The sequence below is a fragment of the Rhagoletis zephyria genome, unplaced genomic scaffold, assembly GCF_001687245.7.
Source record: "Rhagoletis zephyria isolate East Lansing unplaced genomic scaffold, Rhagoletis_zephyria_1.1 Rzeph_scaffold_00245, whole genome shotgun sequence".
NCBI classification, from domain to species: domain Eukaryota; kingdom Metazoa; phylum Arthropoda; class Insecta; order Diptera; family Tephritidae; genus Rhagoletis; species Rhagoletis zephyria.
Window position 1 is genome coordinate 128,545 of NW_016157329.1, and position 3,947 is coordinate 132,491.

Sequence of the window (3,947 nt, forward strand, 5' to 3'; positions counted from 1 at the left end):
AAAAATTCTAAATTGTTAAAATCTATTTGCATGTGAAACATTTTCCATACAAAACCAGCGATTAAATAGCAGCTTTTGGAAAGCTCGCCCAACTCAGCAGCACAACCGCTGATTACTGGGCCTGGCACAGGATGGTGGATCACTGCTTCGAGAAGCGAACAAATTTACTAAGAAAGAAAGTTGCAACAATTTTCATTTTTTCTATTTAAATTTTTTACCTTTTTCGTATTTCGCATGGCACGCTTTGATGTAGAAGAAAAAAATCAGAACAGTTTTAGGCACCTTCGATACCAGAAGCAACAACAAAATACAGGCAAATGTTGTTTTGCTCAAATGCTCTAAACCTGTTTGATAGGCCTTGAATTAAACAAAAAATTTTATATAATTCATATGAAGAAAGTAATATTCACAAAATATTTTTACTTATGAAAAGTCTAACAAAATATAGGAAAAGCATCGTCTTTAAAAACTGCTCCGCATATTGGACATAGCGCTTTTGTATGAATTTTTTCTGCATGCTTTTTAATATGTTGTTAAAAACATTGCTGGAAAACCTTAAAATGTTTGCATGGAACCATGTCGTAATAAACAGATGAAGTAATAAAACGGCTTTCTCGCTTTATTTTCTGACATTCGGCTGCCTTATAGTCATATTTTATAGGTAAATTTTCAAATAAAGCAGTGGCACCTGGTAAATTCCACTATGGGTGGGATGCAGCATGCAATAACACCATACACAATAATTCCCATTACTTGGACATTAAAAAGCAGTTTCAGAAGCGAACTAGTGTTATTTTATCATGTTTCCTTTTTCTAAACGGTTATAATGCCACCAGTACATAATTGCGAAAGGAGTTGGGGCGGGGGACGCGAGCGCGGGGTGGCGGACCGCCGCGATGCCGGGCACTTTCAAAATTGTGTACTTACAAATCCGTCCATTTAACTTGTTCGTAGTTTTGTCAAATGTAACTGGGTGACTACCTACATATGTGCACTAGTTTGCTTTATTACTCAAATTGTTAAGTATAAAGTTGGTCTTATTGCTCAAGGAGAAATGGAATCAAGCAAATTTGTGTTATTTCACATTCAATTTGGAAATAACACAAATTTGCGTAATTGCATAACACTTTCCTTAGGTTATTTAAAGCGGCAAACCACAATCTTAGCAGACGAATGTGCCAATGCAAATCGTAAACGTGAATTGTTGGTGAAAATGTTGGACCAAAAAGTTTCATTAAAATATGTAAAAATTTTGGGCGGGACGAAGTTCGCCGGGTGTGCTGGTGAAAGGTTTAAAAATCAATTGTTACAAAATGGGTATCAGTGGAAATGGTTTTGAAAATATTTGTTTCTTAACTTAACTTTAGGAGGGTTGCCACCTGTTTAAAAAATTAAATTCAATTTGAATTAAGAAAATTAATTAGGAGAAATATGTTTCAACATATGGGCGCATAACGAAAGGGGCTTCAGAAGGTGGCCGTTTGAAAATATTTTGAAGAGGGTTGCTACCTTCTTGCAATGTCGAATTTAATTACCTTATCCAGAAGTTATATGAAATGTAAAAATAATGATGTGAAACGAAAGAATATTAAGAAGACTTTAGTTTGAACAAACAAAATATTTTTGAGGTGTTGTAAGAGGGTTGCTACCTGTTTAAAAATTAAATTCAGATTATTAAGTAAGTTAAATGAATTATTAAAATATGGGTATCAATCGAAGGGGGGTTGAAAAATCTTTATTTCTGAACTATATTTAGCGGAGTTGCCACATGTTCATCAGTTGATTAAAATATGTATCACAATATTAGACGAAGAATATTTAAGAATATCTTAGCGCGATACTACTTTTCAAATGGGCTGTTTAAAAAGTCGAACTTAACTATGTCTTTATATATAATACGCGAAAGGACTTTTTGTCCAGGTCATCAGATCTGAACCATTCGTTTGATTATCAAAAATGAGGTATCAAATTAAAGGGCTTGATATGTAGATGTGCAGTACGATTTTACTTTTCCGGAAAGAATGGCCACATTTTAAAAAATAAAGTTGAGATTATTTATAAATCAATACCATCATATCCCCATCCTTCGCTCGATTTTCAAAAATGAGGTGACAAATTAAAAGGCCTGGTTGCAGATATGCAATGAGGTTTTACTTTTTGAAAAGAGTTGCCATAGGTATCAGTCGAAATGGTTATTAAAAGCTTTTCTTCTTAACTGTGAGCTCCTTTTTAAAAAATCAAACTAAGTAGGATTCGATCCGACGATCCCACTGACTCAGCCAGTTGCCTACGCACTGTGCTGAGTTCGTCTTGTGAATTCTTGTTGCTTATTTCTAATATTTCACATGCTAAGCCAACTACATAGTGAAATAAGCAACAAGAATTAACAAGGCGAACTTAGCACAGTGCGTAGGCAACTGGCTAAGTCAGTGGGATCGTCGAAATAGATATCACTTCTACAATTTTTTCAAATTATTGTTGCTTTTCCACAATAAATTTTGATTAAAAAAACGGCCATAAAAATTGTTGAATATAATTGTTATAAGAACATAAAATAACAAAAACAAATAGGTTATTCACAAAAAGTTTCCCCACAGGGGTCTAGGCTAAAGGAGTTTAAAAAGGTAGTAATTTGAAAATGTTTTGAAAAGGGTTGCCACCTGCTTTAAAAGCCGAATTTAGTTATATGCAGTATGGGTGTTAAACGAAACGAAAGAGTGCTAAGAAATCTTCAGTTTAAACATCAAATGTTTGTTTGATGGTTTGAACAGAGTTGTCAGCTGTTGAAAATTTTAAATTTAAATGAATTATTAAGTTTAATAAATTAAGTTAATAAATAAGTCAAGTTAAATAAATTACTAAAAGAGGTGATTTAATCCAGGGTTTGAAAAACTGTCAGCAAAGAAGCAACAGCACTACTATTTTTGCTTTTGCTTAGCTTTGAAATTATTGTTGCGTACAAAAGCGAAAAACCGTATTATTGTAAAAGTCCGATTGTACGCAAATAAATGCGGGTTACACGAAAGCGGGTGATATAAAAGCGGATTATATTCGATTTTAAAAGCGGTTTATTCAATTATACAGCGGGTTACAACGATAGATAAAAAGCGAATATTAACTAATGACATTTTACTTTCTTACTATTTACATTCCATTTTCCCTTATTCCATTGGAATAACAAAGCAAAATAGAGTTGCCATATGGGCACGAACATACCGGCCGCCTTGAACGACTGGGTTAAGTTCGAAATTAAATTCAAGTTTCAAAATTGCATAAGTATCTATCAAGATCGTACAAATATTACAAAGTAAATATATCATTTTGCGTTGGCAAAAGCGTCAGTTTCGCAATAGGCCGCACCAATTCTCCGTCCGCCGTCTTGAGCTTTACTACGCGTACCAGTCCATCCGCACCAGGATGACACTGAGTTACAAGCCCAAGTCGCCATTTAGTGGGTGGGCTCTTCGAATCGTGAATGATAACAACATCATCTTCTTTCAGGTTCGAGGAGGAGCGAAACCATTTATCTCGTTGTTGTAGGTTGACGACATATTCGTTTCGCCAACGTGACCAAAAATGTTGCCGCATTGCACTAATGGCTTGCCATCGTTGATGTAAGGTCCCTGAGAAATTTTCGGTGTCAGGTTCAGGCAGCGCCTTGATTGGCTCACCAATCAAGAAATGACCAGGAGTGAGGATTTCCAAATCATCAGCACTAGCAGAGTGCCAATAGAGCGGTCGCGAGTTGACACAAGCTTCCACCTCCGTTAAAAGCGTAGCAAGTTCTTCGTATGTTAATAAAGAGCTACCGAGAGCACGCTTTAAGTGGTATTTTACTCGCTTCACCCCTGCCTCCCAATAACCACCCATATGTGGTGCGCTTGGCGGATTAAAGTGCCATGTTATTTGCATGTTCGCCAAATACGAGGTAAGCTTTTCATCTCTCA